The sequence below is a fragment of the Hordeum vulgare genome, chromosome 4H (genome assembly GCF_904849725.1).
Source record: "Hordeum vulgare subsp. vulgare chromosome 4H, MorexV3_pseudomolecules_assembly, whole genome shotgun sequence".
NCBI lineage: Eukaryota > Viridiplantae > Streptophyta > Magnoliopsida > Poales > Poaceae > Hordeum > Hordeum vulgare.
In genome coordinates, this window is record NC_058521.1 from 104,102,191 (window position 1) to 104,124,102 (window position 21,912).

A 21,912-nucleotide genomic window follows, 5' to 3' on the forward strand; every position below is an offset into this window, starting at 1 on the left:
AATCAAATTGCTCTCAAAGTGGTTCTCCATGTTCTGAATCCATGTATCAGCCTGCAGCTGGGTCATTGGTCCAGATATTACAAGTCCAGCTTCATACTCCATCAGGTAGGGTTGAGGTTTTGGGGATGAGATGGGTAAGAGAGAGAGGGAGATTCACACACTACAAACAATATTTTTGAGAATAGGTTTTATTTGTGGCTGTCGGAAAACACACACAAATGACGGCTCACAAATCATCGTATCTAACATGGGTATATAACAGGGGTTTGGACTTCTAATGGCCATATAAATATTGGAATGCTTCACGGTCTTCGAATTCTTCGGGTCTTCAGAGTCTTCAATTGGTGCAGCTTCAATTCCTCAAAAGCATGGTGAAATCCTCCTTACTTTGAAGTGGGACTGGGTTGATTATTCATGTGGTCAAAGGGGAAAAGGGTATTGCCTAACTATTTGAGGTGAGAGAGAACATTTGATGAAATCAGAAGAGATGATAAGCAAAGGATGTTCTTGGAATTTTTTTTGAGAGATCCTTTCCTAAGGGATTTCCAGTTTCTATGGTCACGTCCTACAGTCAACATGTGCTCTGATACCATATCTGTAGCGACCCGACTCTAAACGAGTCAAGCCTCTGTGTATCTGTGCCATCCCTGGATCAGTATGCTGGCACACACAGTACAGCAATGTATATATCAAAGTGCAACCACATGTAAATGACGTAAAACTTATATATACCTCAAAATCTCAGCGGAAACAGTCAAAGGGAGTGGAGTCCCAATAAACACCAACGGTAGGTTGAGTGCAGACCGTAACCCTGAATCGTACTCTTACTCGTCGAAGAAAGTATCTGCAACATAAGACGTTGCAGCCATGTAGGTCAGCATATTGAATATGCCGGCAAGTCACAAAAAAGAGGGGTAAAATAACATCTATACTATATGCATATATGGCAGGTGGGGCTGTAAGTTTTTAGCGGAAAGCAAAGTTTTCCCCTACAACAGGAGAGGGGCTAAAAGCAAAATATTACTACGTTGTTGGTTGTTAATGAGATGGTTCCGCCAACCAGTTCTCATACCCAAGTTATCAATATTACCCACATCGAATTTATATATATGGTGTTGAGAATTCCTGATAGTTTCAGTTCCTTTGGCTCAAGTTGTCCATGACCGTGGACACAGCTAATCGATTATGTTTAAGTACTTTGCAGAGTTTTGCACACGTTCCCCACAAGATTTGATCGCCTCCGTGTATGTCCTCGCACTTCAGGGTGTTTGAAGACTGGATGATCAAAACATGGTCTTTCAACGGGTTCCTCTGATCCTCTGTTGGTGCCCATCCAATCCTATCATTCTTCTACATCTGCTAGCACCGCCTGTCCAGAGTCGCCACGTTGTCCAACCAAGCCAGAGCTCATAATGACTTGTGGCTGTGCAGGTAAGCCTTGGGTCTTGAAAATATCCGTCAGTCTCTTTGAGCCTGGGTGAAGCTTTCCGCAAGATGTCATGGCACTTCCCCATGCATCCTGGGTCGTCCACTCGTTCCTCCAGGGAGCCCATCTAAATCGTCCTTCACTCAGAGGTATATTTTATTCTGAGGTCTTGCAAGTCTTCGAGTCTTCAGGTCTTGATTATTAAGTTCTCACAACACTGATGGTAAACACTCAACCAAAACCCCGTCTACTAGGAGCATAGCATAATAACGTCCCGGCCAAAGTAACAATGGGGTGGGTGCCTACCACATGATACTACATCAAGATCTAAAAGTTCCAAGTACCTACTTTGCATGCAATTGGGTGAAGAAAGGTAGAAATACTATGCATATAAAACATAGGTAATAATATGCTCAACGTGACTTGCCTGGTGAGGTTGATGAAGAAGACTTATCGTTCTCGAGAATTAACTTGATAGAACTATTCGTCACTCTACGATGAAATCTATATAAGCAAACATAGTATTCACATAAGCACTCACACTAGCAATCATTCTAGCAATCAAATAACAAAACAACAATAAAAGTTGACGCAATCAAAATCAATAAGAAAGAGCGAATAAGAATCCAAAGGAAACTTCAAAGAAAACTAGGGAGTATTCTACTACATCAAACACTAAATAGTTTCCGTTCTAACTGAAAAATAAAACACTAAAAATAGTAAAATAACAGAGAATAAAATATAAATTCAACTAAGATAAAATAAAGTATTTTTCATAAGACTATTTGAAAGTATTTTCAAATGGCAGTAAACTAGTAGGGAAATCAATTGCAAGTTATTAGAGAACTAGAATTGATTTCAAGATAACAAATAAAAATAAAATTTTGTTTTTGTTGAAAACCTACTGTTATCTAACAGAAAACAAAATATAAACTTTCTCAAATATAAAAGTAACTAATTCAAAAAATATATAGAAAAAGAAATAGCTATAATCTTAAAAGAACTAAAACAGAATCTGTTTTGGTAAAAACCCCAATTAAAAATATTTAAAAATATGAAACTTAAACTACTGAAAGATATGGTCAATAGGAAACAGTAGCAAAAATAATTAAATTGAAAGCTATTTTTAAACTCCTGGAATAAGTAAAACAAGATTTAAACTAAATCTGTTCAAATTCAAATTTTGAAATTTCAAACATAGGCCAATAATATGTTTTCAGAAACTACAAGAAAATTGTGATCTACTGCAAAAACAATCAACTTCATTGGACTTCTAGATTAGAAGATATAAGGGAAACAAAATTGGATCTGGTTCTGTTTCGGAAACAAAAACAGAAAAAGATAAAAACGAAAAACTGACGTGGCGGATCCTGATTGGTTGTCGAGTGTGCACGATTTAGGTTTATCTAAAGGGTGGCCGCAATATAAGAAAAACCCTTTTGGTTTTAACTAACTAATAGAGAACCGGTATGGTTTATTTTAACTAACCGAAGGGGTAAGCTTGTTCTAATCTAAGCGGCCTAAACAAGATCTAACGGTGGGAGGCAAATAAGAGCAAAGGAGAGGAGCTCTTACCGGTTGCACAGAAAGCTCCAGCGAGCTCCTCGCCGGCCGATGTGAGGCGGCGATGTGGGGGCCTCCTGGTGGCGAAAACGGTGGCGGGGAAGGTGCACGCGACGGTGGGAGGTGGCGGTGGGGCCCTGGTGGCGTCGGGGTGGCCTGGGGCGTCGAGGCGCGGTAGGGTGGTTCCTGGCTCGACCCTGATGCAAGTTCTCCAGCGGTGGCCTGCAGGGTGACGGGGTTGGGGTGGGGCGCCGTGGGAGGGGTGAGGGGTGTGGGGGGTGCGACAGGGGGTGTAGGGGTGCGCAGGGGTGGTGGGGTGGAGCGGCAGGGGCGGCAGCAAGCTCCCGGAGTTCGGCTCCGGTGAGGTTTGGGCGGGGCGACGCGGCAGGGGAGATGGGGTTGGGGAAAGGGAAAAACGGAGGGAAGAGGTGCTGAGGGTTTTATAGGCGGCCTCCGGCGTGGTCCAAGAGGCAAGAGGAGGGAGATCACGGCGGATCCGGTGGGCCCACCATGGATGGGAAGTTCCTGGAACGTAGAAGGAAGGAGACGATCGGGGGAATAAGAAAGGGGATCGGGCCCAAACCTTCCTATTGGGCCTCTGGCGATTTTCCTAATATAGCAAGATTTTCCTTTTAATTAAAAACAGGAATGTAAAAGGAAGATTTAGGCGATCAAAACAATTCCAAATATGGGCATGTCATATACCAAAATTATGAGCAGAAAATATAGAATTTGTTTAACATTTTTCCACGACAAAAATAAATATTTCAAAAAAATTAATTTTCAGAAAATGCCTAAATGATTTTATTTTCCTTTTGCAAATATTTTTCAAATGACCCCCTAAGTTTTAGGGTTCAAATATCTTTGAAAAAAAAGTGCCCCCTAGTTTGGAGGGTCATGTTCCTCCTCTCATATTTTTAATATATGACTCCAATTAAACCTTAAAATAGCAATAAGATCAACTATGAAAATGAAATCCATATAGGACATCTTTTATTAGTTTTCAAATCCACCCTTTCTGAATCTTTATAGTTGAAGAAGTCATGTTATCTTCTCTCACTGATTTTTTTTGTGGACGAAATTGAATTCACCGGATAAAGGGGAAAGTCATTTTATTCCCTCTCATTCAAAAAGTTTAGAAACATTTCAAATTTCACTCAAGTTTCAATCACTCAAACAAACAAACAATCAATCTAATAATTATATTAACATTCCAAAATTTGGGATGTTACTTCCAATATATCACATCATGTCTTTGGCCATATCACATCACAAGCATACCCTGCAAAAACAAGTTAGACATCCTTTAATTTGTTGTTGCATGTTTTACGTGGCTACTATGGGTATCTAGTATGATCGCATGTTACTTACGCGAAAACCACAACGGAGATGTGCAAATTGCTATTTAACCTCTCTCCAAGGACCGCCTCGGACAAATCCAATTCAACTAAAGTTGAAGAAACTGACACCCACCAGTCATCTTTATGCAACGAGTTGCATGTTGGTCGATGAAACCGGTCTCTCGTAAGCGTACAAGTAATGTTGGTCCGGTCCGCTTCAATCCAACAATATCGTCGAATCAAGAAAAGACTATGGAGGACTGCAAATCAAACATCAACTCCCATAAAAACTTTTGTGTTCTGCTCGAGATTACATCTACGCATGAACCTAGCTCATGATGCCACTGTTGGGGAACGTTGCATGGGAAACAAAAAATTTCCTACGCACACGAAGACCTATCATACTGATGTTCATGTACGAGAGGGAGATCGGATCCACATACCCTTGTAGATCTCTAAGCGGGAAGCGTTAAGAAACGCAGTTGATGTAGTGGAACAGCTTCGTGATTCAAATCATCGTCGTCCCACGATCCGTTCCGATCTAGCGTCGAACGGATGGCACCTCCGCGTTTAGCACACGTACAGCTCGATCACGATCTCCGCCTTCTAGATCCATCAAGAGAGACGGGGAAGTAGATGAGTTCTCTGGTAGTGTGATGGCGCGCCGGTGATGGTGATGATCTATTCCTGCAGGGCTCCGCCCGAGCTCCGCAGAAAACCGATCTAGAGGAAGAACTACGAAGTAGAGGTTTGAGTTGCACGTGGAAAAGTTGCGTCTCAAAAACCCTAAAACCTCTAGTATATATAGTAGGAGGGGAGGATCTAGCCTTGGGTCTCGAGGGAGACCCTAGGGCGCCGACCGATAGAGGAGGAGGAGGACTCCATCTCCAATTCGGTTTGGAGGAGGAGGAGTCCCCTCCTTCCTTCCCACCTCCCTCTTTTTTCTTTTCTTTGGTTTTCTTTTCCTAGCCGACATTTCCCACTTGGGCTGGCCTCACCAGCCCACTAATGGCTGGTGCGCCACCCTTGGGCTATTAGGCTCACTCCCGGATGGGTGGGACCCTCCCGGTGAAAACCCGGATCCCATTTGTCACTCCCGGCACAGTGCCGGTAATGCCCGAAATCTTTCCGGAGACCAAATGAAACCATCCTATATATCAATCTTCATTTCCGGACCATTCCAGAAACCCTCGTGATGTCCGTGATCTCATCCGGGACTCCGAAGAACCTTCGGTCACCAACACCTATAAATCAACTATACCGAAACGTCACCGAACCTTAAGTGTGTAGACCCTGCGGGTTCAAGAACTATGCAGACATGACCTGAGACACTCCCCGGTCAATGTCCAACAGCAGGACCTGGATGTACATATTGGATCCTACAAATTATACGAAGATCTTATCGGTTGAACCTCTGTGCCAAGGATTCATATAATCCCGTATAACATTCCCTTTGTCCTTCGATATGTTACTTGTCCGAGATTTGATCGTCGGTATAACTATACCTATTTCAATCTCGTTACCGACAAGTCTCTTTACTCATTCCGTAATACAAGACCCGTGACTAATACTTGAGTCACATTGCTTGCAAGGCTTATATGTGATGTTGTATTACCGAGTGGGCCCCGAGATACCTCCCCGTCACACGGAGTGACAAATCCCAGTCTTGATCCATGCTAACTCAACGGACACCTTCGGAGAAACCTGTAGAGCACCTTTATAGTCACTCAGTAACATTGTGACGTTTCATACACAGAAGGTATTCCTCCGGTGTCAGTGACTTACTTGATGTCATTGTCATAGGAATGAATACTTGACACATAGAAATCAATAGCAACAAAATGACACGATCACAAGCTACGTTCATCGTTTGGGTCTTGTCCATCACATCATTCTCCTAATGATGTGATCCAGTCATCAAGTGACAACACTTGCATATGGTCAGAAAACCTTAACCATTCTTGATCAACTGGCTAGTCAACTAGAGGCTTACTGGGGACATTGTTTTGTCTATATATCCACACATGTATCTATGCTTTCATTCAATACAATTATAGCATGGATAATAAACTATTATCTTGAAATAGGAAATGTAATAATAACTATTTTATCATTGCCTCTAGGGCATATTTCCAACACGGACAGCCTACAAGGGGCTGGTATGCCCCCTATCATAGAACATGGGGTCCTCCGGGGCAGGTGGACCATCCTGGTGGACCCCCGGAACAGTTCTGGCATACTTGAATACCAACATCTCGTATATCATTCTTTACCTCCGGACCATTCCGAAGCTCCTCGTGGCGTCTGGGATATCATCCAGGACTCCGAACAACTTTTGGTTACCACCACACATAACTCATTAAGACCCAACCATCGTCGAACCTTAAGTGTGCAGACCCCGCGGGTTCGAGAACTATGCAAACATGACCGAGATACCATCCGGTCAATAACCAATAGCGGGACCTACATGCCCATATTGGATCCTACATATTCTACGAAGATCTTCATCGGTCGAACCACGATGTCAAGGATTCAATCAATCCCGCATACTATTGCCTTTGTCCATCGGTATGTGATACGTCTCAAATGTATCGACTTTTCCAAATACTTTTGCTATTGTTTTGGCCTCATTCTTGCATGATTTGAACGAAACTAACCCGGACTGACGATGTTTTTAGGAGAGCTGCCTGTATGGTTTTCTTGTGCACGGGAAAATGGATTTTTAGGTGTCCCGGAAAATTCCAATAAATAATAGAGAAAATCCACGAATCAGGAGGAACCCTTGGCCAGAAGATGGGCCCGAGGGGGTCACGAGGCCTCCAGGCGACCTGGTGGCGCGGCCTGCCCCCTGGCCGCGCTGGGAGGCCGCCTGGGTGGGGCAGACCCCCTCGGGTGCCCTACCTTGGCTCCTAGTTTTACCCATGACGGAGAAATTCCAGAACAGTAGTCGTTTTCGCCAATCTTCCACGCGGAGCCGCCTCCACCCTCAGTTCTTCTCTGGGAGAGCTAATCTCAATGCTTCTTTGGCCTTCGGAGAGGGGAAATCGTCGCCATCGTCATCACCATCACCACTCCATCACCCTTCAATGGCTTCCCCTTTCATGTGTGAGTAACTCCCTACTGTAGGTAAAGGGGATGGTAGGGACTAGATGAGTTAGATCATGTAATAGTTCGTCGGATTGTTGGGGCATGTTGCCTATCATCTACTATGGTGTTTATCATCTTTGCTCCTACTTGTTACTCTTAATTCTTGTCACTTTGGGCCCGAGTGCCATGATTTCAGATCTGAATACCTTATGTTTTCATGAATATATGTGTGTTCTTGATCCTATCTATGAGTAGGACAAAAGATGTTTTGCAAGTTCTTATTGCAAGCACGCACGACTACCTTGGGATACATGCCTAATGTTCGATATTTGCCTAGATGATCATTACTTTTCTATGTGCCTTGCCCCAAGTTAAATACATGATATCTCTCATCCATGACCAACCATCCATCTCGCTAGCCTATAGTGTTTTAATCCTGCTAGTTACAAGTTGCTTTGCTTTTGCTGTTTACCTTTGTTGCTTTGCCACCATTATTTCCGTTGCCACCATCACTTCCATATCACTGTTGCTACTAATATTTCGTTGCCTAGCAAGTATCTTTCGGGTGCGGCTGAATTGACAACTAAACTGTTAAAGCTTATAAATATTATTTGGCCCCCCTTGTGTCGAATCAATAAATTGGGTTATCTTACCCGCGAAGAGTGTTGCGATCCCCTACACTTGTGGGTTATCAAGACTATTTTCTTGCGCCGTTGCCGGGGAGCATACCTTTATTTACAAGTCTACTTGGAGTTATTTTGCTTGCTGCGATTTATCCGCTATGGGTAAGAAAGGAGACCCCAAGGTTCCGATTTTACCATCTACAACAAGAAAAGGTATTGTTCTTAGCACTAGTGCTACGCTTGATTCACCTTCTGTTATGAGTAAGTTTGCTTCACCACCACGACATGTTGCTTCTACCGAGTCCGTCACTATGTCTGATACTTTTGATGATGCTTCTACTACTCTTGATGAGACTGGTTTACTTGGTTATTTTATTGATTCTTAGATTGCTAAGGCTGCGAAGCAGTCTGGAACTAAAATTCCTGTTACACGCTACCCGATTGGTAGATCCTTTCGTTACCCAGACTTGAGTGGTCTGAGGGAAAGAATTCTTGATGATGATTATATTTAACTTGATGATGATTTATGCAGGGAGCTTACAGAGTGTGTTGACTCTGACCCTGGAGCTGTAAAGAAGCTGCTTGAAAAGCATTCTATGAAGAACAAATTTACTCCTGATCCTAAATTTGCTTCATCTCCTATTTGCATTGAGGATGCTGATTTTGATTTCTTTGTCGATCTTTCACTTATATCCACAATTGAAGTTGACCCCTTTTATGGCAGAGAAAATGGCGATGTTATTGCACACCTTACCAAACTCACTGAGTTGGGTGGCTTATTCACTACAGAGGACAAGAAGAGAAATTATTATGTTACTAAGCTACCCTCTATCTCTTTGAAGGGAGATGCTAAAGATGGTATGATGCACTACCATGTGGTTACATTAAGAGTCCTCAATGTTTTGCTCAATATTTTGTTGCTAAAAAATTTCCTGCTCATAAGCAACATGCTGCTTTACAAAGAATATATAACTTTAAATAGTTGCAGGATGAGCACCTCCGTAAAGCTTAGGGGAGGTATTGCACATTACTCAAGGCTAGACCGAGACATGGAGTGATTTTGGTGCTTTGAAGACTTATAGCTTAAGTATCTAATGTGTTTGTGAGTATACACATGATCTATAAGTCATTGAGAAGTTTGAGATATTTGAAGAATATGGACCCCTAAAAATATATGTCTTCAGTTGAAGAAATTGGTCTAAAGATGAAGAAATGAATCGCGAGGAATCTGCGATGAAGTTGATATTCCTCATGAAGATACTGATATTGAGAAGTCTGATGTGTCCTGAAGAAAATCACTCTGAAGAATTTGAAGCATGAAGACTTTCTGTTTTATTTTCTTCGCATTTGAGTAATACGAACACCGTACTGTTAAAGGGGGTCGAAGTTACACTATGGAATGAATTTCCTCATGATGCTCAACCCAAGCCTAAATCCTACCAAAAGCCTCAAGTGAGGAATACGAGTGACATGAGGACTCTCATAGTTGAGGGTCCCGACCATTTCGATAGCCACGCCAAGTCATTGGTCTTATCCATTCCAACGGTCATATTATTTAAGGGCATTAGTGTCAAATCATGTCGGGATGCTCCCAGGCTATAAATAGCCACCCCCACAACCACTAGCTGGTTGGCTGCTCCGTTAGAAACTGACACTTGTCATAAGAGCAACCCATTTCCTCACAGCCTTCGAGAGTAATTCATCAGTGAGGAAATAGACCATACACCGAAACCACAAACCAAACCTAGTGATTGAGCATCACTGAAGAAGTTGTTCCTGTGTGGGACTGAAGCCTTTTACCTTTGAGGATTGTGCATCCTCCAGACGGTTAGGCGTCATGGTCTAGAGCTTTCCAGCAATCAATTGTGGATCACCGGGTGACCAAGTTTGTGAGGGTTTGGAAGTCTGCCCTGAAGACTTACCACGAGTGTTGGGCGAGGAGTGTGTGTCCTTAGCTCAAGGAAAATACGGTAGGGACTGTGTGTCCTTTGGTTTCAATACCAAGCCGCTCCAAACCAGATGTAGGACTGTCACAGCAGTTGGAACTGGGTCATCAACGATTGTCTTCATTGAGAAACGGGTTCTAATTCCTCAACTCCTTACTTTCCTCGTATTATGTGTTGATGACTTTCACTGCAACTGTTTGAAGAATTTGCTGAAGACTTTCTCTGAAGTTCCTCAACCCCAAATTCTTCGCGTGAGTTAATCCACATTTGTATTCTGTGTGCCTGCTCACTGTGCAATCTGTTTTCACATTCTTCACTCTGAAAAACTGCTGTTGTGAAACTTTGCACTTCTGATCCTTTACTGTTTCTGCTGTAAGTTAGTCATCAGTGAGGAATTTCCTCAAAAGGAATTTCCTCAGTGATGAAATTCTAAAAATCTCCTATTCACCCCCCCTCTAGTCGATATAACGCACTTTCAATTGGTATCAGAGCAAGGTACTCCCTTGTTCTGTGTGATTTTGGTTTAACCACGTGGAGTTTTAGTTATGTCGACTGCAAGCATGTTTAAGGTGACTGCAGCATGTCCTACCTACGAAGGAAATAACTTTCCCTTCTGGAAGAACAAAATGCAAATGCATCTACAAGCTATTGATAATGATCTCTGGTATATTGTGGAACATGGCGTCCCCATCATCTCTGCCAGTGTCACTGCGGCTGATGTGAAGAAATTCAAGCAACTCAATTCTCAAGCGAAGAACATCATCTGTGGCCATCTGAGCCCAGGCCAGTTTGGAAGAGTAAGTGCTTTGGGCTCTGCAACACTGATCTGGGAGAGACTGTGCAAGGTAAATGAAGGAGTATCAACCCAGCGTGACTCTCGTGTTGATATTCTTCACAATCTCTTCAATCTCTTCAAGAGACATGAAAATGAAAGCTGCCAAGACACCTTTGATCGCCTCACTGACATATCAAATGAACTGCAAGCACTGGGAGCTCGAGACATCACTGATCATGAAGTTGTGAAGAAACTGCTGAAATGTTTGGATTCTTCATTTGATACTTTAGTTCTCATGATTCAAGAAAGACCAGATTACAAGATGCTTGATCTAGCTAATATACTAGAAAGGCTAAATACTCATGAATTACAGCTAGAAGAAAAGAGAGATCTATATGGACCAAACTATTCCACACCACGTGTACTGAAGGCTAGAGCAATTTCCTCATCTGAAGACGAAGACACAGATGACAGCATTTGTGACCCTGAAGAATTTGGACAGGAGATTTACACGACGTGGCCAGTTCGGTAAATCTTCAAGAAGAGACATGAGGAATTCAGAATCTTCATCTGAGGACTACAAGAAACGAACCTGTCACAAGTGCAAGAAATTAGGTCATTACATTGCTGATTGTCCCCGTTGGGGAAAGGAATCAAAGAAGAAGAAATACAAGGATGACAGTTCTGATGACTCGAAGAAGAAGAAGAAATCTTCAAAATCCTCATCTTCAAAGCCCTCATCGCACAAGAAGACTAGTTTCAGAAAGGCTCGGGCACTTATTGGCAAGGAAATGGACTCCGAGGCAAAATCAGAGGAATGTGATGAAGAAGAGGGTTCTGATGAAGACTCAGAATCTGGACAGGCTAGTCTTGCACTGGCAACCACTTTCGTCAGCAAGTCAATCTTCAACCTTGAAGAAAATGATAGCACCATTCGCACTGATGACTATGCTGATGACTTCGCTCCAACCTTTTGCATCATGGCAAAAGTTTCAAAGGTACCAAATAATGCCTCCTCCTCTGATTCAAGTGACTGTGAACCTGATAATTATAAGAAACCCAGTTACAGTAAACTTGCTATCATTGCCACTAAACAACAAACTGCCCTCGAAAAGCTTCAGAAACTTCTAGATAAAAGTGATGATATGTTGAATGATGAAATGAACCTTACCCAAATCCTCACTGAAGATGTGAAAAGTCTTCAGGATCGTTATGATACACTCCTCACTGATCATGAGAAGCTTTCCTATGAATTTCTTCAAAGGAAGCTTGATCTTGAGAAGCTGAGGATGTCTCATGATGATCTTCGTATGGAAAATGATTCATTACTAGCTCAACAGATCAGCGCTGGTCAAGTTGAATTCATTCCTCCATGTCTTAAATGCATTGAACGCGAAACTGCTAATTCCTCATGAGAATCATCAAATGCTGCTATTGCTACAAATTCTTCAACTGCACCTGTTGTGTCTATTTCCTCACTTGAGGAAAACACAAATGTTACTGATGAAAATGCATGGTTGAAGGAATTGTACGTGACAGGCATATACAAAAGCCTCAAAGGACATCAAACCCTTTGTGATGTGCTCAAAAAGCAGATCTTGAACAGGAACCCGAGGAAAGAAGGAATTGCCTTTGAGAGGAAATTAAATGCTGATGGATCTTATTGGAAACCTGAGCAGTATCCCAAAACCTCTTGGGTTGCTGCTACTCGGCCTCCTTTTGATCCATCTAATCTAATTGGGTTTTCATGTGAATTATCCTATTCCTCGGATGAGTCATTTGACTCCAACTATAAACTGTTCAAAAATCAATCTGGTGAAGTATTTGCTCGATATGTTGGAACTAATTGCAGGAATGGCCCTCCCTTGAGAAAAATCTGGGTTCCCAAAAGCTGTCTCGAAAATCTTCAGGTGAATGTCCTTATGACACCACCACTAAAGAATCAGAACCCCAGATCAAATTCCTCAGGAGGACCAAAGTCTTCAAGAGGATCAAAATCCTCAACTGGTCAAAACTATGTTCGTACCCGTGCTAATGCGTCTAACATGCAGGGAAACTACAAGGAATATGAATATGAGCGTTACTCCTCAAATCATTATGTTCATAAATCCTCAAACCAGTTCTCTACATATTCATATGAGTACTTTAATCCCCCTACTATTAAGAGAAGTGCATTGGCTTCAATGCCACCTTTCTTATATGGTGCTCGCAGGATGATGAATGCTTTGCCACCCCTTCAGATGTGGGTGGTGAGGAAATCGAACTAATCACTTCTGCAGGTCAGGTCTCTAGATGAAAATCTTCATCTGAAGAATTTGCTGGAGACCTGAGGAAATGTTTGATAGGACCCAAGCTAATGATTGATGAAATAGAAATATTTCTCACGTCCTTACATTTCTGTTATGATGAAATTACTTATGTGATGATATTAGTATCATATTCTTCAAATCTAAAGCATATGAGATGGTAAGCTGTACTAATTCATCTGCAGGATGACAAACCCAAGAATACTGAGTGGGTTCTTGATAGTGGCTACACACATCACATGACTGGTGATAAAAGCTTACTGATGAATATGCAACTAACTCCATCACCTCTGAAGCAAATCACATATGCTGACAAAGGTAAAAGCAAGGTATTGGGACTTGGCAAAGTGGATATTTCCAAGGATAGGCATATGGACAAAGTGATGCTTGTTGTATCCCTTGGTTTTAACCTCATGTGTATCTCGATGCTTTGTGATCTTGATATGATTGTTATCTTTGGTAGATATAGATGTGTAGTCATTATGGAATCTGACAGATCCAAAGTCTTCGAAGGTGTAAGAAGAGGGGATTTGTACATTGTTGATTTCTCTACAGGTCCTCAACCAGCCACTTGCTTGCTAGCAAAAACCTCAGAAGGATGGTTGTGGCACCAAAGACTAGGTCATGCAGGCATGAGGAATTTGCACACGCTCGCGAAGTAGAAGCATGTCATCGGCATCGAATCAGTCAAATTTCTCAAGGATCATCTCTGCGGTGCTTGTGAATCTGGGAAAATGACCAGATCCAAGTATCCCTCGAAGACTATCATGACCACCACACGTCCATTCGGATTGCTTCATATGGATCTATTCAGACCTACTCACTATGCCACACTAACCAATGCAGCATCTTTATATGGCTTCGTCATAGTTGATGATTATTCCAGATATACTTGGGTGCATATCATAGTGTATAAAACTGAAGTGCAGGAAATCTTCAAACGATTTTCTTCAAGGGCCTCGACGAACTTTGGCATCAAGATCAAACATATCAGGAGTGATAAGGGAACCGAGTTCAAAAACACTGGTCTTGATGATTATCTTGATGAACTTGGTATTACTCACGAATTATCTGCTCCTTATACTCCTCAGCAGAATGGTGTCGTCGAAAGGAAGAACAGGACTCTGGTTGAAATGGCAAGAACTATGCTTGAAGAATATCAGACTCCTCGTCGCTTTTGGCCTGAAGCAATCAACACTGCATGCCATATCATCAACAGGGTATATCTTCACAAATTCCTCAAGAAAACCTCATATGAACTCCTCACTGACAAGAAACCCAATGTAAGTTATTTCAAAGTCTTCAGTGCAAAATGCTGGTTTAGAGATCCTCACCATAGCTCAAAATTTGCACCTAACGCACATGAAGGTTTTATGCTCGGTTATGGAAAGGACTCGCACACTTACAGAGTCTTCAACAACTATCACAACAAAGTTGTTGAGACTGTAGATGTAAGGTTCGATGAAACTAATGGCTCGCAAAGAGAGCAATTGCCTTCTGATCCAGATAAGCTGTCTCCTGAGGAAGCAATAAAGCTCAAGCCTACAGAAGACATTGTCCCAACTGAGGAAATTGATGAAGAAACGATCCCCATCACTGATGAAAATCAAGAAGATGCTCCTGAGGAAATTGCACCAGCACCACTTCCTCAGCCCAGGCAAAATCCTCAACCAGCTCATCCGAGGATTGCAAATGAAGTAGAACTTGACAAAATCCTCAACGACATCAACGTGCTAGGTCCTCTCACTCGCTCAAAAGCTTCACACTTAGTTAACTTTTGTGGGCATTTCTCCTTTGTATCCATCACAGAACCCTCAAAAGTTGTTGAGGCTTTTTTGGAACCGGAGTGGATCCAAGCTATGCAAGACGAACTTCTTGAATTCAAGCTGAATGACGTATGGGAGCTCGTCAAACGACTAGATCCTCGCAAGCACAACATCATCGGCACCAAGTGGATTTTCCGAAACAAGCAAGATGAGGACAGTCAAGTGGTGAGGAACAAGGCACGACTTGTAGCCCAAGGCAACACCCAGGTTGAAGGAATAGATTTCGATGAAACTTTTGCACCTGTTGCTAGACTTGAAGCTATTCAAATACTACTTGCTTATGCTAATCATCATAACATCATCTTATATCAAATGGATGTGAAAAGTGCATTCCTCAATGGTAAGCTTGAGGAAGAAGTATATGTTGCTCAGCCCCCAGGTTTTGAGGATCCAAAGAATCTAGAGAAAGTCTTCAGACTCAAAAAGGCTCTTTACTGTCTCAAGCAAGCCCCTCGGGCATGGTATGATATATTGAAGGAATTACTCATGAAGAAAGGCTTCAAACTTGGTTCACTCGATCCAACTCTTTTCACTAAATCCTATGATAATGAGCTATTTGTGTGTCAAATATATGCCGATGATATCATATTTGGCTATACTGACAAATGATACAGGGATGAATTTGATTACATGATGAGTGAAGAATATCATATGTCCATGATGGGGGAGCTGAAATTCTTCTTAGGTCTTCAAATTCGTCAACAAAGCAATGGAATCTTCATATCATAGGATAAATACATCAAGGATGTTCTGAGGAAATTCGACATGCATGAATGCAAAGGTGCCAAGACTCCAATGCCTACCAACGGCCACCTCGACACTGATGAAAATGGTAAAGATTTCGATCAGCAGGTATATCGTTCTATGATTGGCTCTTTATTGTATCTATGTGCATCTAGGCGAGATATAATGCTTAGTGTTTTCATGTGTGCACGTTTTCAAGCAAAACCGAAGGAATCACACCATAAGGCTGTGAAACATATTCTTCGATACTTAGCTCACACACCAACACTAGGATTATGGTATCCCAAGGGCTCAAATCTTCATCTGGTAGGGTATTCTGATTTTGACTATGCTGGAACCGTGTGGATCGCAAGTCAACGTCTGGCACATGCCATTTCCTCGGAAGATCACTAGTTTGCTGGTCCTCAAAGAAGCACAACTCCGTATCACTCTCCACTGCCGAAGCTGAGTACATTGCTGCTGGTTCTTGTTGTGCTCAATTACTATGGATCAAGCAAACCCTCAAGGACTACGGCATCAACATGAAGAATGTGCCTCTCTACTGTGACAATGAGAGTGCTATCAAGATTGCATACAACCCGGTACAGCACTCGAAGACCAAGCACATCCAGATTCGTCATCATTTTCTTCGGGACCATGTCCTCAAGGGCAATATCCTCATCGACCATGTGAAGACTGAAGATCAACTGGCAGATATCTTCACTAAGCCCTTGGATGAGAAAAGGTTTTGCAAGTTGCGGTGTGAGCTAAATATCTTAGAATCTTCAAATGTTTTGTAAAAACATGCACAGATCCTAACACTTATGCAAAATTGATGACTTAGATGTGCAACACATGATGAATCGATTTTCTTCAACTAATGAAGAATGTCACTCTGAATGTGAAGACAACGAAGAAATTATTTCTCAGGGCCCTACGATAATTGTACGCGGCGTCTGTAATCAACATTCTTATATGGTGGGTCACGCCACTGCCCAATGTGAAATTCCTCAAGTTGATTTTCTTCAAATGTTCTATTTCCTCAAAATGTGTTTTTCTTCAAAACAGTTGTTCTTCATTGTGATGATTTATAACAAAATCTTCAAAAAAAACATGATGACTTTCATTTGACTAGATAGACTGTGATTTCAAGTCCTCAACAACATTCACTTATTGCTATTTCTTCAAGTTGATATTTCTGCTAAGTGAATTTGATCGGACCCGACATTCCCTCTATGTTGTACTCATCCAGTCTATTAAATTCTTCATATGCGTTCTACTTGAAACTTTGTTCAAAATCCTCACTGCGTCCTTGTCAGCTGATGATTTTGTAACGAAAATCCTCACATATTCAAAAATTGTTTCTTTAATACATAGTAACTGAACCCCACTTCTCACGATCGGATAACCACGATCTCCACTATCTTCACCGCACTGTTCGGGAGCTACACGTGTCCTGCGGAGACGTAGAGGCAGGGGCGGTTTGGTCCGAAATTTTCGCGCCAAGAGTAACTTTTGGCTATAAATATGTCCGTATCCCCCTCGGCATACTCTTCTTCGCTCCATCGCTCTCCTGCCACAGCATACAACACCAAAACCATCAGCGCCAAAGCCCTCAGTACCAATCTCCTCAGCTCCAAAATCCTCAGCACCACCACCAAAGCCTCAAGAGAAACCAGTACAGAAGCAAGTCATGAAGCCTATGACCGCCAGCTCCAGCTCCTCACTCCGAGCTGCAACGAGCTCGGAAACAAAGTCTTCAACACCTCCTGCGAAGACTCTGGTAATTGCTGAACGTGCAACCCTGCCAAGCCCCAGCAAAATCACCACCGTCCCGTCTGCATCAGAGGGAAGTGATGAATATGATGATGAAACCCTACAAGCCATCATCAAAAACAAGCAGGAAAGAGTTGCTCAGGCATCAAGCAGTGCCATTCCTCTGGCAATGGACCCCAAGGTCCTCCTTGACTACATCAACATCTGGTATGAGGACCCAAACACTCCACTTGATGATTTGAAGCTTCCTCCTGGCATCAGTCACATGGTGACCACTTTCATCAATGAAGACAAGTGGAAAGAATAGCAGGCCAGGCAGGCCAAAGTTGCAAATATTAAAAAGGAGAAATTCCTCAAGCAGAATCTCCTCAAATTAACTCCTGATGCACTAGTGTCAACACAGGCACAGCTGAAGAAATTGACTGACAAGTACTCCAAGCTGTCAGATCACAAAAGTCTCAAGAGCAATTTCATCAAGCTGGCCACTAGTGTTGTTGATGAATACAATAAGAAGGCCGCACCCCGAGCACCAACTTCTCAGCCCCTGATTGAGGAGCCAGCAGATGAATCTCCTCATGATGAGGAAACTCCTCAAGCTGAGGAAGTACACCAAGAACGCCGTGTGGATGAACCGGCTATTGAAGAAATCATCATGGAAACTCCCGTTGATCAATTTGCTGCAGCTGATGAGACTGTCCCGAACCCAGCTTCTTCACCAAAACAAGGTGATGAATTTGTTCCAGCTGGTTCCTCAATACCAGCTGAAGAATCTGTCAAGAGAACCCCTTCACCAAAAGCTTCAACGGTGAAGAAGATGACTCCGTCTGCATCAGACGTGAAGAAAACCAGAGCTGCTGAGAAGGAAGCCAAGAAGAGAAAGGCCTCCTCAGCAGAAGAAGAAACAGAGGCCAAGCGCCTCAAAGCACTTGAAGAAACTGCTCCTCTGGACCCTGTGCCACTAAACGTCGCTCCTTCCTATGAAATGGTCATCATTGATGATCCAGCAAAAAAGGCAGATGAGAAAATGAAGGATGCCGCCTTTGAGGAACACGCTGACGAGGAGATTCAGATAGACGAAAGTCCTCAGCCTTTCATTCCTCAGAAAGACACTGTTCAAGCATCAGCTGCACCAGCTGATGAAACTGCATCTGCCACCAAGCCAGCTAAGGAAGAACAAACTGAAAATCCTCAAGCTGATGAAATTCAATGCTCTGAGCAGAATCCTCAAGATGAGGAACATGCTGACCCAACTCCTCAAACTGAGCAAGAAGAAGTTGTTCCTCGGCGTGATGCACAGCCAGAGCAAGCCCCTCAGCCTGAAGAACCAGCCGCTGAAATTCCTCACCCTGAGGAAAGTGCTCAGGAGAATGCACCTGACCAAGACAATGCATTCATCGTGCTCAACCCAGAGACTGCCATTGTTGTGTCCCTTCCAATTCCTCAGCAAAATCTTAAGCCAGTTCAACGTCAGCCATTCTCCAAGCGTCCTAAGTTTCAAAAGGAAAACTTCTTTGAAGAACGCATGTACTTCATTGGAGAGAACCCATATGACAAGCCTCAAATGAGGCATCTGAAGTTTTGGACTAGGACTCAGATGAACTACTATGCCTCTGTGCTATGTGGACGAAACAAGATATTCCAGCACAGGCATATTCCTCATGTTGAACTTGAAGCAATACCTTGCCTGGAGCCAGTCCTCAGTGTACTCCATGATGCTGGTTTACTCCCAATGTGCTCCGACATCTCTGACTGGAACAGCGAGCTAATTCTTCAGTTCTATGCCACTCTTCACATATCTGCCAACCCTGAGGACATTAACACTTGGGTGTTTGATTGGATGTCACAAAACACTCACTACAAGGCTCCTGCTACTGAACTCCTCAGAGAACTGCCTGTACCAATTCCCTCAGAAGAGGCTGTGAAGCTTTATGGTTAGCATGAGCTGCCCAATGGGATGATGGAAGTCCTCATGAAATCCTTGGCTAAAGGAAAATCTCCGAGAACAACCTTCCTCGTCCACAAGCTCAAGTACACACCCAGGTCTGTTTACAGAATCCTCTGCAGTGTGCTCGCACCGATCAAAGGCCATGATGATGAAGAAGATGTTGTAGGCCTCATGAAGAATATCCTCTTCAACATTATCCATGGTATTCCTATCAACATCCATGATTTCTTCTTGAGGACTTTGGCCGACAATGCTATGTGTCCTTTTGATCACAAGATATATGCCCCATGGATCATGAGATTCATCAGGACAAGGACAGGCATCAACTTCCACGCTGATTTCCAAAACCATGTTGGTTATATGCCTCCTATCCGGATCAACAAGAAGACTTTCGAGTCCATTGAAGGAAAAGGAAAATCTGTGATTGAAGAAGGCAGTAGGCCCCTTGATGGTCAGTTCAGAGAGCCAGAAGCTTATTCCTCATGGGATGATACTGAGACTCGTCCGGCAAGCCCCGTTCCTCCTTGCGTGATGAATACAAGAGAGCTCCTCCTCAGTCTTCACCAGAAGGTGGATCGCAACGACAAGTGGGTCAAACGCCAGTTTGGTGCCATTGTGAAAACCCTCACTGAAACACAGAACTCTGTGAAGCTAAACCATCACTATGTGCATGAGGTTTTTGATCTAACCTGGGCTACACTTGCACATCTGAAGACTCAGACTGAGCTTGAAGAAATGGACTTTGAGCGAGACTTTGAATGGTCGTGGCCTCCCAAGAAGAAGTTCAGGCCTATTCCAGTGCCAGACCTTGAAGACAGCTCCTTTTCTTCATTCTGCACTGCTGAAACTGATGAAGAACATCTCGACACTACCACCGGTCCAAGGAAGAAGACTACTCCCAAGAAGCATCACGGCTCTTCCTCAACTGCCACGAAGTGAAATCTTCACGCACGTTAGTCCTCAGTTTGTCCCTTTTTATCACTTGATGACAAAGGGGGAGAAACTTGAGAGTTAGTCTTCAAGCAGGATATTTTTGGGGCTTATGAACTATATTTAATTTACAAACTCTTGGCTCTTCTGAAGTTTTTATGTAATGAGTTGTAACTTAAGCCCGATGGTACTCTGACGCTTTTGAACGTTTTTCTTCGCATGCTTATTCCTCAAGTTTTAATGCACGCATGCTGGAATTCGTCAGATACCATTTCTCATCATGCATTTTTAATTTTCTTCAAATGATATGTTACAAGTATGCATGATTTACAAGACTCAGGGGAGATCTCCATGATATAAATCATCAATGTGCATTTGATGTGAAAAGCAAAATCTTCAAGATATGCACATCTTCAGGGGGAGTCTCTCTGAATCTTGATTTCAAATTTCTCAAATGAGTATTTACACTTCATATTTTTGATCCCTGTTGAAGACTTAACCTAATTGTCATCAACCACCAAAAAGGGGGATATTGTAAGTGCATCTAGTGCCCCTTAGTGATTTTGGTGGTTTGAAGACTTATAGGTTAAGTATCTAATGTGTTTGTGGGTATACACAGGATCTATAAGTCATTGAGGAGTTTGAGATATTTGAAGAATATCGACCCCTAAAAATATATGTCTTCGGTTGAAGAAATTGGTTTGAAGCTGAAGAAATGAATCGCCAGGAATCTGCGATGAAGTTGATATTCCTCATGAAGATACTGATATTGAGAAGTCCGATGTGTCCTGAAGAAAATCACTCTGAAGAATTTGAAGCATGAAGACTTACACTTTCTGTTTTATTTTCTTCGCATTTGAGTAATAGGAACACCGCACTGTTAAAGGCGGTCGAAGTTACACTATGGAATGAATTTCCTCATGATGCTCAACCCAAGCCTAAATCCTACCAAAAGCCTGAAGTGAGGAATACGAGTGACATGAGGACTCTCAAAGTTGAGGGTCCCGACCGTTTTGATAGCCACGCCAAGTCATTGGTCTTATCCATTCCAACGGTCATATTATTTAAGGGCATTAGTGTCAAATCATGTCGGGATGCTCCCAGGCTATAAATAGCCACCCCCCACAACCACTAGCTGGTTGGCTGCTCCGTTAGAAACTGACACTTGTCATAAGAGAAACCCAATTCCTCAGAGCCTTCGAGAGTAATTCATCAGTGAGGAAATACACCATACACCGAAACCACAAACCAAACCTAGTGATTGAGCATCACTAAAGAAGTTGTTCCTGTTTGGGACTGAAGCCTTTTACCTTTGAGGACTGTGCATCCTCCAGACGGTTAGGCGTCATGGTCTAGAGCTTCCCAGCAGTCAATTGTGGATCGCCGAGTGACCAAGTTTGTGAGGGTTTGGAAGTCTGCCCTGAAGACTTACCACGAGTGTTGGGCGAGGACTGTGTGTCCTTAGCTCAAGGAGAATACGGTAGGGACTGTGTGTCCCGGGACTGTGTGTCCTTTGGTTTCAATATGAAGCCGCTCCAAACCAGATGTAGGACTGTCACAGCAGTTGGAACTGGGTCATCAACGATTGTCTTCACTGAGAAACGGGTTCTAATTCCTCAACTCCTTACTTTCCTCGTATTATGTGT